A 14,496-nucleotide genomic window follows, 5' to 3' on the forward strand; every position below is an offset into this window, starting at 1 on the left:
AGATCTTGATACTTATCCATTTTTTCCCTCTCTTTCTCTTCAACTCTGGTGTCCCATGGTATTGCGACATCATGAGTGATACTTTCTTCTTGACTTTGTCAATCAACGTCACGTCTGGTCTGTTTGCACGTATCACCCTATCCGTTCTGATACCATAGTCCCAGAGGATCTTTGCCTGATCGTTTTCTATCACTCCCTCAGGTTGGTGCTCGTACCACTTTATTACTGCAAGGTAGCTGATGTTTCTTGCACAGGCTCCAGTGGAGGGCTTTTGCCACTGAATCATGCCTCTTTTTGTACTGGTTCTGTGCAAGTGCCGGGCAATTCGCTTGCTTATGTGGTTTATGGTTTCATTATTCGTATTGCACTTCCTACATATGGGAGAGATGTTATTTCCGTCTAACGTTCTTTGAACATATCTGGTTCTTAGGGCCTGATCTTGTGCCGCTGTTATCATTCCTTCAGTTTCCTTCTTTAGCTCTCCCCTCTGTAGCCATTGCCATGTGTAATCGCTGGCTAGTTCTTTAGTCTGTCTCATGTATTGTCCGTGCATTGGTTTGTTGTGCCAGTCCTCTGTTCTGTCTGTCATTCTCCTGTCTCTGTATATTTCTGGGTCTTCGTCTACTTTTATTAGTCCTTCTTCCCATGCACTCTTTAGCCACTTGTCTTCACTGGTTTTCAGATATTGCCCCAGTGCTCTGTTTTCGATGTTGACGCAGTCCTCTATACTTAGTAGTCCTCTCCCTCCTTCCTTTCGTGTTATTATTATTATTATTATTATTATTATTATTATTATTATTATTATTCATAACGTGCAGCCTGTTCATATGGAGCAAGCCTGCCAAATAGGCCATTAACATTATTATTATTATTATTATTATTATTATTATTATTATTATTATTATTATTATTATTATTGTTGTTGTTGTTGGTGTTATTATTATTATAAGTAAACACGTTATGCACAGAAATTTTATGGGTTTCTTTTTCAATTATTATTATTATTATTATTATTATTATTATTATTATTATTATTATTATTATTATTATTATTATTATTATTATTATTATTATTATTATTCAGAAGATGAACCCTATTCATATGGAATAAGCCCACCAAAGGGGCCCATGACTTGAAATTCAAGCTTCCAAAGATCATTATTATTATTATTATTATTATTATTATTAATTATTATTATTATTATTATTGTTTTTATATTATTATTATTATTGTTTATTATTATTATTATTATTATTATTATTATTTAGAAGATGAAACAAGCCAACTAAAGGGCTCTGGACTTGAAATTCAAACTTCCAAAGAATATTATGGTGTTCCTTTGAAAGAAGTGACCAAAAAATGTAACTGGAAATGCATAACGAAGAGATCACTTATTATTAAAGCAATATTGGCAAATTAACGAATTAATGAACAGAAAATGTAAATTATTAAGATACAAGAATTGTATCAGGGTAGTAATGCATTGCATGTTTCTGGAACCCTCGATACGAAATATTGTTTCATTTCTATTATTGTTACAATATAGAATATGAGCGGGGATATAATTTAAGGACAGAATAATATAATAGAATTTCGGTTTTATCGTTTATGGTAGACTGCTTATATTTTATTATGAAATGCGTTATAGGATTTTATATATACCGTCTATGTTACACAGCAACTGTAGTCGACATTTCTCAAGGTTATTTGTGGCGTCCCTTTGGCCAATAGCTGCGACCTCTTTCATTTCTCCTGTTCTCGTTTTAGATATGTTTGAAACCATTTTTACTTTCAGTTTCCTTTTCAGCACTGAATAACCCCATCGTAGGTGCCAGCGCTTACTTGGGCCTCTAGCATTATACATTCCATTCATTCCTTACGCAAGAAACGTCGACTTAATACGTGATTTACTTACCAGACTACTTGTCTGTTCTTAGCTGGGAGTATTGGGAGCCCAGACTCCTATGTCTTATTTATAATCGCATTATTGACGCCAATGGACTGATTAAAAAAAAAACTCATGTTTTGCAATTTTCCAAGTGAACGAGTGATATTGTTATAAAGTATTTACATATGATCTCTCTCTCTCTCTCTCTCTCTCTCTCTCTCTCTCTCTCTCTCTCTCTCTCTCTCTCTCTCTCAAAAAAGTAACAAACTGATAACTTGTTACGCACCTCATTCATATTTCTATTTTGTTTATTCATTAAATTATTAATTTCATTTTTCTTTTCTAATAACTGATATATTATCATCTTTCTGTGTTTCCCATTACCTTCTGTTGCTTCTTTCAAAAACACCATTTTATTCTTTTGAGGCTTGAATTCCAAGTTAATGGCTTGAATTCCAAATTCCATATGAATAGGGATCATCCTCTGAATAATAATAATAATAATAATCATAATAATGATAATTTCCGAATATTTATTCTTTTCAGGTAAGGAAGCCAAAGACAATGTTCTTGAATTGTCCTTCTGCTAGTATGGAGAAGGTAGGTGAGAATGTATAGTTTCATTCGAGAATTATAATCTCCCGAGAGATGATAAATTAGTGAATGCAACAGCCATTGTTGCACAAAGGGACCATCACCTCCTCCTAGAGCAATTATTTCAAAAGAATGACAAAGATCACATGATAATGCTATTTGCTTGACAACTGAGAAATATTATTCCTTCAGTTGTAGAAGTGAAAATCTCTCTCTCTCTCTCTCTCTCTCTCTCTCTCTCTCTCTCTCTCTCTGTTTTATGTTACCCTCGCGCTCGTAGCCCAGGTTTACTCTCCATTAATGGTATTAAATACCATTCACTCATCACCTTACCTTACAGATGTAAGTTCTGTAAGGAAAGGTGATGAGTTTTTGCCTCTGTTTACTATATGTCTTAGAATTCATGAATGAAAATCATTTCATCGTCTCTCTATTTCTCCTTTGCAAAATTGTTTATTACACACGCAATCCAGCTTCTTGTTTCACTATTAGCGGTATTGAATACTATTCACTATAAGTGATGAGGTTTTATACCTGTATACGTGTCATAGAATCCGTAGATGAATCCGTTTGATTTCTGTCTCTCGCAATTTTTCGAAAGATGAAGAGAAGGAAGGAACTCTGAGCATTTGTGAATAGATCACATAATGCAGCCAACTAACATTTTTTTAAATGAACCTCCTTCGTAGTCCAATGCTATTTAGCACTGCTCTTCCGCTCCCCCTGAACAGAGAACACATTCCTCTCATACGTATATATACTCTCTGAATAGCTACCTAATCCATTACATTAATGAAATGTCTCCCTGACATGACGGCGCGGTTCGTACCGAGACCGATGTCCTCGTTATCAGGATAATGTTGAATTCTCTAACGTCCAAACGACGGGGAATTAATCTTTGGGGGATTTTGTACGTCCATTGCAAGCATTATGCTTCTGCTTGATAGAATGGAGGGGAAATTTGTCTTGTCCTTACAGAATCGTGGACTAGATATTAAATATTATTCCACCATTGTCGTCGAAATAGTCTTGCCAGATCGCTGAGCTGAACATCAACTCTCACAGGGCTGGCCAGAAGGATTTGTTTTTACTCATTTTTTTTCAGTTTTCTATAAATGAAAACTATTGAGATGGATTTGTCTGTCCGTCTTTTCCTGTCCGCCCTCAGATCTTCAAAACCACTGTGGCTAGAGGGCTGCAAATTGGTGTGTTAATCAGCTACCCTCCAATCATGAAACATACCAAATTGCAGCCGTCTAGCCTCTGTAGTTTTTAATTTTATTTAAGGTTAAATTTAGCGCCATGATGGTGCGTCTGGCACCGCGATAACACAGGCCCACCACGGCCGGCTGAGAGTTTCACATAGCATTATACTCTGTATAGAAAATTAGATTTTTATTTGTTATATTTTGTCAATAGAATTACAGTTTTTAGAAAAAAATATATATAATTGGGTCATTGGAAATGTCTTCCAGATGCTCATGCAAGATTTAATCGCACTATCCACATAAATATATAGGGCTGATGCCTTTGTATAATAAGGCTCCCTGTGAGGTTATTTAGACCTGCGATAATTTTACGCTAAGGTCGGTTGGTTATGACTTTCCATACTCATTGGAGTGTCTTGGATTTCGATGATAATTTATGAAGTCAGTATCTTCTTTGGTTATGACGACGGAGATGTTTCAACTCACGATGATAGTTTCTAAGTTCATTCAGTATCTTCTTTTTGATGTGAGGTTTCTAGTAGAAAACACAGAGTACAAAAATATCTCTATTCTCTGAGACTACATGAGGAAGATCAAATAAAATTGGACAAGTCTTCTAATGATGATGGCTGATTGAATTCTGACTTACAATCTGGTTTACAAATCATAAAGGGAGCAGACAGTAGCTCGAACATACGAACATACACACAGATGACATAGATTACAAGTCACGTAGGCCATTTGAGTTATAGGTCACTGTGGTTGTCTCAAGCAGGAAGCTTGGACAACCGTTTACAAAACAAATGAATGACCACAGATGACGGCAAACTAGACACTGACTGATTACAACATGTCATCTTAGCCTACTTTATCATATCTGGTCTGATCACATTCCTGCAACCAAACTGGTTGACCTCTTGGGTCACTGGTTTTAATTAATCATAGTTTTAGTTTTTATATATGGAATAACATTCCATATTTTGTATTATGTAGCACTTACAAATATACAAAATAAACATTGGAGGAATGTCGTACGTTACTCTGATCTGTAATCGTGCAAGAAAAATAACCATTCTTTGTGTGTTTATTATTCTCTACATTTTTTTCCTCTCACCTATGTGTTCTTTCTATCTCTCCATTATCTTTAAACAGGTCGACCATCATTATGACATTATTAACTCTGTGGTGCTTCAGCACACGTACGAAAAGTCAATACCAATTATTTCAGTTTTCATCTGATTATTATTTTTTTTCACCATGAGGACAGGGTATTATATATTGTTGCAATTCTCAAGTTCACCATAATGAAATCTGGTCATTTTCCCCACAAAGTAAGCGGTTTTTTTCCATCACCCAAGAAAAGTAATGTTTGGCTGTTTTTGTCTTCAGTATCTGTGCCTCACTAGTCAATTAGGGTGGGGGGGGGCACCACCAGTCAATTGAGGGTGGTACCTCAGCCAATTAAAGGGAAACATCACCAGCAATGTGGGAGGGACACCACCAGTCAATTAGAGATGTCATCACCATCCAATTAGAGGATGAGACATCATCAGCCAATTAGGGATGACATCACCAGCAATGTGGGGACACCCACAGAGAATTAGGGGTGAACATCACCAGCCAGTTAGGGGCGGATTTCCCCAGTCAATTAGGGGGGACATCACCAGTCAATTAGGGATGACATCACCAACCAATTAGGGGAACAACACCAACCAGTTATAGGATAATCACCAGCCAATTACGAGGAGAGGGGGCGGGGTGTATATATCATCACCCAGCATGGGATCCGCACACTCACACGCACACACACACACACACACACACACGCTTCACTAAGCGTGCCTTTGCATAACATAACAGTTATATATATATATGATTTTCATAATGAAAATGATTTAGCTTTATGAACTCTTCTTCATAATTAGTTCAACAGTCTCAAACGCACGCAATTATCACGTCAAGATGACACCCCTGCCATTGAGTTTATAATTACTGGAGGACGGAGCCATCAGTCCCAGGTATTTAAATTTAGGGGAAGACCCCTCGACATTTTGATAACTGATGCGCATTTTAATTGGGCTAAATCAGAGAGCCGTTTCTGAACCTCCGACAGCCCCCCCCCCCACCCCCTGGAATAAATTGGAACCCTGGGAGTGTATCGAAGTGATTTGAGTGTGAAGTTGCGGATTATTAACATAATAATCTATTCCAAATAATACACAGAGTAAATATATTTTCCCAAAAGGAAGTTCTATATTTCCAGGCTTTCAGAGGGTCCTCTCTCTCTCTCTCTCTCTCTCTCTCTTTCTCTCTCTCTCTCTCTCTCTCTCTCTCTTTGTGTGCTTGTGTATGTTCACGTTTATTGTATTTACTGTAGTAAGGGATATCTCTTATTTGTCAATGTACCTGTGTTGGATTCGATATTCTCTTGTTTGCTCTTTCATTAATTGCATCTCTCTCTCTCTCTCTCTCTCTCTCTCCCCTTAAAAGTCTTTATGGCTGGTGTGCTGTGAACAGCTTCAAAGCTTTGGGATAAGAAAGAGTTGGTACATTCCGGCAGTAATCAAAGGTGCTAGTGGAGAGAAACTGTACAACCCAGAGAAAGATTTTGGGAAAGCTTGCAAGAATAGAAAGTTGAAAGTAAAAAGAAAGTAGTAATAAAGGGATAATGAAAGCCAGGAAGAGAAAGCAACGTTCAGGGTGTAGTCACAAGATTCGGACTGGAGTTCGAGATCCTGTGAGAGTCAACTCCATTTTATGGCAGTGAAGTTTGAATGGAGAATGCCAATTAAAGAAAAAACGGTAAATTAGTGAGATTTTTAATTGTCTGAGTAAGTTTTTCGGGCAAAATTATCATTGTAGCCATAACTGAAAGGCCATTACTTCAAACGTATTGACTTTCAATTCACCAAAAGCTATTCAAAGATAATTCGTCTCTTTGACCAATAATTCCCGGTGAATTTCGTAGGAAGAGGAAAGGAAAAATAGATGAAAATTCACCTAATAACTGGAATCAATTAGCGGGACATTAAATGCAAAACCAAAAGACATTTAAAACGAGGCGTAGGTATAGTATATCCTCTGCCCTCATTTAAAAAAAAAAAGATAAAAACATCCACTTCCTCTCGACAAATTTCCCATTCACGGATACAAATTGCATTTGTATTCAAAAAACGCAATTTCAGAGCGATCCATTACGGTAATGAGTTGCCCCTGCCCCACCCTCCCCCTCCCCCCTCCCAGCGATAAAAGCGATCATCTAATTAAAGGCGATGATGCCCTCATTATAATCAATCCAGGAAATTGGGAATTACCATGATTACCCTGGGTTCTTTTATGGGGTCGGGAAGCTTTGGGAGGGGTTGCCAGTTAGCTCTTATTTCTTCATTCCATTATCATTTGTTTACAAATGGTAAAGATTCTCGCAGGGGAGGTATGACGTCACGGCGTTCCTTAGGCCTCGAACTGGCAATGCACAATGCACTAAGAAAAGTTTTTCCTAGTGCCCAAATACAGTGTTGCAGGTTTCACCTTGGCCAAAGTTGGTGGCGACAGATTCAAAAACTAGGATTAGGATCTCTCTATAAGGACAGAAACTTGGATGTTAGTTCATGGCTGTCACAGTTTTTCGGATTGGCTTTTTTCAGTCCTTCGGAAGTAGGAGACTGCTTTGCCGAGGAATTGATGGCAGACATCCACGATGATGACCGGTGTGTCAAATTTACTGACTACATCGTAGATAATTATATTTCATCAGAATCTTCGTTTCCTCCGAATCTTTGGGCATCAATTCCTTTCGACAGAAGCAAGGTGTACCACGAATGGTCCAGAGTCTTTTCACGCCCATTATAATGCATAATTTTACTCGGCTCACCCTTCAATGTTTTTGTTTTTAGATAATATCCTTAAACTTCAGGTAACAACTTACATCAAGTTACGGGGGATTGAATCTCAAGCAGTTTTAAGGAAAGGTGAAAAAGAAAAAAATGATTATCTAATGGCTCAGTTTCGTAAATATGAAGATGAAGGTGACCGCCGTCAATATCTGAAAGCAATTACATTGAAGTACTCCGCAAGAACTGACTTGTAAATTTGTAAATGATTTTTTTTAACGTCGATGTCTTTTGCAATAAAGTGTTCCATTCCTTCCTTAGATTTTAACTTCATTCAACTCTCTTAGTAGTAACTGCAGTCAATCCATGAAAACATTACCTTCAGCAACTAAATGTGATTATGATTACTGATTTCGTAAGTGCATATGAAAAGTTTGCTGAAAATCAACATCTTCTTACAATTAACTTGTTCCAATTTCACATTATAAGTTTTTTCCCCTGAAAGGCATGAGCGCAAATGTAATATATGGTTGCTCGCAAATGTAGTTATTTAGGCGCTCAATTGTAATGGCAATGCGCTCCAACGTAATGCACCGGTCTAGGTATATCTTTTTGCTCTACCTCTACGGAATGAGTTTCATTTAGAAGGTCAGTTACCTCTGTGTTCCTCACTCCATTATTATCTGTTTACTAGTGGCAGAAGTTGAATCAGGGGTTATGACGTCACGGCGTTCCCAAGGCCCCTAGCTGTACCCACTTTATTTTCTTTTTAACCTTTTACTTTAACACTCCAATCCCTCTGCCTTTCTTCAGCCTTGCTGTCCAGCCTCTCCAACTGTTATTTCTTGGTTCAGGTGTTGGATTTACTTCCAGAGAGAGAGAGAGAGAGAGAGAGAGAGAGAGAGAGAGAGAGAGATTAGTCACTATGTCCCCCTCAATCCTTTCCAACTATCCTGGATAAAGTAACGCCCCCTTTTTTTTATTATTATTGTTACACAAGAGTTGTGAGTTTAATATAAACAGCTTTATTACAGCATTCACGAATTTGTAGACATTACGCTTCTTTTTCCGGACGCCAAAAGCATCATACAGCGAACCATTACGGTAATGAGTTGCCGATCATTGTCCGCGAGACTTGGCGTGGAAAGCCAAAGTGGGGATTACTGTCAGTTCCGGGAAATGCTGATTACCGCCCAGCGGGAATTCTCCCACCAGGAGAATTCCCATCACGGAATGGGCTCTCTGTCTGTATGTCCCGGGTAAACCAGAATGACTGAATGGTAGGAATTAAATGAAGTTATATTACGTTGTTGCTCTGATCATTATCTGTTCTGGATTTTCGACGTTTGAGGGTATTGCCGTCAGTGCACCTCACGCGGTGTATTGTAGGCACTACAACTTGATGGTCTTTGCAGCGCCTCTTCGGCTACCTGTAACCCCTTTCAATCTCTTTACTGTACCTCCATTCATATTCCATTTCTTCCAATCCGTCTAGATTTTGTGACTTGTTCCTCTCGTCTTTAGTTAAGCGACGGAATTTTAGTGACATTTTAACTGAGAAATGAAGTCTTACGTATATTATTATTATTATTATTATTATTATTATTATTATTATTATTATTATTATTATTATTATTATTATTATTATTATTATTATTATTATTCAGAAACATAACAATATCCTGGTGAAAAAATCCACAATGGTGTAGGTATAACATATTAAATAATTGAATAAAATATACATATATATATCCTGACTTACACCCAAATAACATCTCACGTCATAAAACGCATCACAGCATGACGTAATCACTTATATAATATTCATTTAGAAAAAAGAAAAACCCACCAACCTTTTATCTTACACAAAAGAGTCATTAGCTTATGAACAAAGCGACTACTGACTCTCTTAGTTTGTGTGTCTCTCATTAGCACAAAGATAATTATTATTATTATTATTATTATTATTATTATTATTATTATTATTAGTTATTATTATTATTATAAGCAGGACACGGAGCGAGACAGAGAATAATAAGGTTCGGTCATTACCACCTGTCCATAATGGATACCTGTATCACGGTCGGGTGCTCTCTCTCTCTCTCTCTCTTGTACAACCTTTATGTATATATTTTCGTGTAAGTATATTTCATCTCTCTCTCTCTCTCTCTCTCTCTCTCTCATCAACCTTTTTTGTCGGTATAATTTTTTCGTTTAAGGCTATCTCTCTCTCTCAACCTTTTTCTCTCTCTCTCTCTCTCTCTCTCTCTCTCTCTCTCTCTCTCTCTCTCTCTCTAGGATTACACAAAAAGGAAACACTACAAAAAATAATTATATTCTCTATCTCCCTCGTTTCTTCCTGTCTGTAATAAATTTGAAATTGTAATATTCATCAAATTCTTGTCTTTTCCCCTTATATGTCTTCCCATTTTAAACTGTTTCAGTATTAAGTATCAATTATTCAATTTGTGGATTCTCACTTCTGAGGACTTAGTTGCGTTCGCTAAGTAACCTGATTAGCGTCTGTGTATTGTTTTTCTTTTTCATTTTATTTTTATTGATCTCTTTTAGATAGAGATTTGCGATGGTGGTGCGAGGTGGTAAGTTTCTGTTTAATAACAGTAGCAAAATGAAAGCAGCTATAGTAGATTCACATCAGCCGTGCATTTGACGTCTAGGCCAGTCCCTTTCGACGCTCCTGATTGGCTGTTGGTAAGCTAATCACAAGGCTGGAAACTCTTCGTCTCTCGAGAGAGTTCACATAGGCAGGTTGTATATTCCATCTCGCCTGAGGGATATGTCTTTCAGGAGAAGTGGAACATGCATCCTGCCTATGTGAACTCTCTCGAGAGACTGAGACTTTCCAGCCATGTCATTGGCTTATCAACAGCCAATCAGAAGTGTCGTAAGAGACTGGCCTAGACGTCAAATGCACGGCTGATGTGAATCTACTATAGCTATTTCAGACAGAGTTGTTCGTGGTGGTAGGTTTCTGTTGACTAACATCAGCTGTCATGACTTGGACCATCGACGGATGGTGTCTTGTTCTGTCAGATTTTCGTCAGTTGTATTTCAACGGAGATCTTTCACATTCACAATTGATTCCTTATCCTCTTTATCTGCTGAGAACGACTTGATTCGCTGAATAGCAGCACCAATATGTCCCGTGTACATTTTTCTATTTATTTTCAGAGATCCAAAGATCCATTTTTCCAGAGCATTTATACTCCGTTTTCAATGTTTTAGAATTGAAGATAATTCACGTTTTTATATACACACAGACGCACTTACATGTCAGGTACATTCGTAAACCTCACAAAAACACGATTTTCCTACGTCTATTTTTATCCCTAGATTTGGTGTTCATTTCTCGCATCGGGAATTTTATGAAGAGAGCAATCTCCCCCTTCCCCTTAACCCCTCCATCTATCTCTTTCCCACCCTCCCACCTCACCCCCCACCCCAGGCAATCTTCTCTAGACGCCACACTTCTCCTTCTTCTGTAAGATTAAGATGAATGAAAAAGCTGTTTGTGAATGAATGCTGAGATTAGTATTCGTAGTTAATACTCGCGGGCTCTTGTTTTTGTTTGTGTTGCCTTTTTGGTATGAATATTTGATATCTCTCTCTCTCTCTCTCTCTCCTACAAAGATTAACATCCTGAGCAACGACCCTAAAGTGGAGAAAGTCCTTTTTGGGGGTCACGCGAGAGTAAAGTCGTTTAAAAAAAAAAAAAAAAATCCTTAAATGAAAAGGCAAAGTCCTTTTGGGGCCGCTGGAATTGCATCCTGGATTCTTTGTATACATTTTTCCGTCCCCAGAGAATTTATCTCCTGCCCAGCTGAGGGAGGAGAGATGGATGAAGAGATTGATGTACTGTTGCGGATAGATAGATAGAAAAAGGTGGACGCTCTAGTAAGCAGTCACTTTACAGGTGATGTTGGCTTCCTAGTAGTCTCTCTCTCTCTCTCGCTCTCTCTCTCATTGTTAACCGTTATTCCTTCTACCCTTTCCAATCTCTTTGTTAAAATAGATTCACATCAACCCTGCATCTGATGTTTAGCCCAGTCCCTTACGACGCTCCTAATTGGTTGTTGATAAGCCAATCTCAGGGATGGAAACTCTCCTCACTTCTCCTGAGGGATACGTCTTTCAAAAGTATCCCTCAGGAGAGGCAGAACATACACAACCTGCCTATGTAAACTCTCGAGAGAGACTGAGAGCTTTGCCCAGTTGATCAAATTCACAGTCATACAGAGCAACTGAATTGTTTAGTGACAGTAGGCACGGAAGCAGTTTATATTCGTATATGATGTGACTGACCTCAATATGGTCTCTAATTGGACCATCCAGAGAGGTTATACAAACTATACATTAGCTGGGTACTAATCACAATTCACGTGTCCTTTTTTTGGCACTGGAAATGGTAGTACAAACTTTTATTCTTCTCACTTAGCAAGAAATTAACATGAAAGCAATTTGCATGTGTTGGGTCCGATCTAAATTTGGACTTATAATCTCTGTCTTGCACTATCTAAGACAATACACAAACTACTACATTAGTTGAGTACCAGTCGCAATTCATGAGTGTTTTTTGTCAATGGCGATGATAGTTCAGTCTTATGGTCTGCCCATTTAGCTACGAACTTAATTGATTTTTGGTATTGTATCTCCTCATTTTTTGTCTTTTATCATCACAGAACTTAGCTACGAACTAAATTGATATTCGGTATTAAATCTCGTTATTTCTTGTCTTTTATCATCACAGAACATTTCATCATAAACAACTCTCTACCTTTTCTGTCTTATCATTAGCTCTTCTGTGAAGGGCTTTCTCTCCACACTGAAGAAGAAGAAGAAGAAGAAGAAGAAGAAGAAGAAGAAGAAGAAGAAGAAGAAGAAGAAGAAGAAGAGAGAGAGAGAGAGAGAGAAGAGAGAGAGAGAGAGAGAAGGCTGCTATAATGAGAAATGGCTGCAACATGTGGGTGATGATTCTAATTACGGTCCCTCCCTATTGTGAGCTCCACTGGAATTTGTCTTTCCAGCTGATGTTCGTAGCTGGAAGTTCTCCTCAGCTCTCTCGTTAAGAAATAATAATAATAATAATAATAATAATAATAAATAATAATAATAATAATAATATTTTTTGTTTAAAGATGATGGCAGCATCAGTGGAATTGATTTTAATATATGGTCTTTTCAATTCTTCTTATTATTCTCTTCTCATCAGGGGCTGATATTTTGCTAATAGCTGGCCGATTGTTCATATCTTGGTTAAGAAATGTTTTTCTAAAAATATAATTTATTGTTATGATAACAAAAAGTGGGTTAACAAATCGTAGTAATGGAATTCCAACGTTTCCAAACCGTATCATCGGTTCATCTTCAAGGAAAGGTGAGCGTTGAACTGATTGGAATGGTTGTTTGTTGTTTGTTTAGGATTAAGCTGGCTTTTATGCCAGCACGGGCTCTTGCTATAGAGCAGCCCGTAGGTTCATTTGAATTTTTGGATGTGGAAAGGTGATTTTTAAGGATATGAGGTGAGCCTTTTATTTATGATTCTATGGGTTATGCAACGTGAAATGGTATGATTTAAAAGAAAAGAAAGGAAAGGTGAACAGGGCAAGGTTACAAACCCCTTAAACCCTAAGGGTAACCCATTAGTAGGAGATAAAGATCGATAGTAGCGAGTCCTGGCGAGTCAGAGATAGCCAGTAAGGAACCAAAACGAAAAATTTATAGCGTAGAAAAACGGCTAAAAAAAAAAGCACATTAATCTATGGAGTTCAAGTACCATATTTCACTTAACGACAATAGAATAAACAGCGCCGATCGTTAGTGATAGAGATTCGGCGAGAGAAAAACGAAATATTATAAGTTCTAGAGAAAGCAAAACAAAAGTAAACAAACAGCTTAAGCGGTAGTTAGAGTGACAGTTTGAAATATTCGGTCGTTAGACGTTTAGGCGGCCGAAAAAACGGAGGGGAAAGGAGGATTGTTTAGTAAAAGAAAAAAGCAGTTAATGCTACAAAACAGCACTTTTTCTCGAAGGAGGTCATAAATGGGAGACTGCTCTCTAGGTCCAACAGAACGTGGACGAGCTCAGAGAAACAGTTTGATGATCCGTTCTATAGCTCAATAAATATATGCTGTTCAGGAGGTCCTGAAACGAAATTCTGATTGGAGGAAGTCATTATGGGAAAGGGAGATCTCAAAAATTGAGGGCTCTTCGAAGATCTCTCCACGGAAAAAAGAGTCGTTCATTCAAAGTAGCGATTATCGGCGAGAGCTCTATTTAAGAAGTCACTGAATTCATCAATGGTCATCAGGAGCTTGTGAATTCCTTGCTCTCCTACGAACCGGAATTCACTTCCAGAGGCGACTGATCTGAGTTTCGGTTTGCAGGTCTGGATTCCCATGTCTTGCTTAACTGGGAACTCCTCTGTTTGTGTTCCAGCTTCGGCATACAAAGCGGAGCTTCTGTGATTGTCTCGACCTGCATATCTTCAAACTGGTTGTTTTGGTTGTTCTGTCTGAGTTCCTGCTTCATGCACGAGCAGGAGTCGACGTCGTCGGCGATAACGAAGGCTGGGGGAATAACCTGAGGGGTTGGGGCATGACTGAGGGGTTGAGGGAATAATCCTTAGGGGTCGGGGGGGTTGGAAGGGGGTGGGTTGGGAATTGGAGGTTGGCAGGGAAGGAGGGATGAGGGGTTTGGGATATAATGACGAGGTTTGTGGGGCGTTCTGCAAGGGAAGGTTGAGGAGCTTGTGGTGGAGGTGGTCGGTTAGTTCTTGGATCGATACGTGGTGACATGGTGGTCGTCTTTGAGGGCGATGGTTGTCTTTCTCGAGGTCTTGCTGGCGGTGGGGAAATGCCCTTCATCCTCCAGATTTTTTCCAGTCTGACAGGGCACCCCTTGAACCATGCATGATGAGACTGATGGCAGTTTGGGCATCGGGCAAAACAGTG

Source organism: Macrobrachium nipponense, chromosome 24 (genome assembly GCF_015104395.2).
Source record: "Macrobrachium nipponense isolate FS-2020 chromosome 24, ASM1510439v2, whole genome shotgun sequence".
NCBI lineage: Eukaryota > Metazoa > Arthropoda > Malacostraca > Decapoda > Palaemonidae > Macrobrachium > Macrobrachium nipponense.